The following is a 615-nucleotide window of genomic DNA, read 5'->3' on the forward strand; positions in this document are numbered from 1 at the left end:
TTATCAAATTGAGCACACAAACGATCAAATTTTCATATGAAACTTTCACACATGCTTAACCACATACTGTAAACATAGAAATAATATTTAAATATTTTACTCAGATTTGCGGTCTCGAAACCACTATTCCAACTAGGGTCTAAACCGGGCTATTACATAAACTTTTTACTATGGGGTTCAATCACTACATGGGCTCAAATAATCGAGAAATTTCTGCTGAAGTACTTCCCACTGGCTAAAAATGCCAAGTTGATGAATGATATCTCTTCCTTTGTTCAAATTGATTTAGAGACTTTATATGATGCATGGGAGAGATACAAACATCTACTGATACGGTGCCCTCACCATGGGTTTCCTCTAAGGTTACAAGTTCAAACATTCTACAACGATTTAAATCTCTTAAATAGGCAATCGGTTGATGCAACAGTTGATGGATCACAAAATAATAAAACACCCAAGGTAGCCTACAAGTTTATAGAGGAGATGGCACTGAATAATTATCAGTGGCAAGTTATGGGGACAAAACTAATGAAAGTAGCTGGTGTTTTGAATCTAGATACAATCACCATGTTATCTAACAAAGTAGAATTGCTAAATAAGAAAATTGATGGTTTA

At 34.6% G+C, this 615-nt stretch overlaps 1 non-coding gene across 1 annotated transcript; it reads right to left on the reverse strand.

Moving 5' to 3' along the window:
* Window positions 1-246: 246 nt before the first annotated feature.
* LOC128296030 (small nucleolar RNA R71) lies at window positions 247-353 on the reverse strand. The gene has a single exon (XR_008286578.1). It is a non-coding gene; the product is annotated as a small nucleolar RNA R71 (small nucleolar RNA).
* Between the last annotated feature and the right edge of the window lie 262 nt (window positions 354-615).

This window comes from Gossypium arboreum, chromosome 7 (genome assembly GCF_025698485.1).
Source record: "Gossypium arboreum isolate Shixiya-1 chromosome 7, ASM2569848v2, whole genome shotgun sequence".
NCBI lineage: Eukaryota > Viridiplantae > Streptophyta > Magnoliopsida > Malvales > Malvaceae > Gossypium > Gossypium arboreum.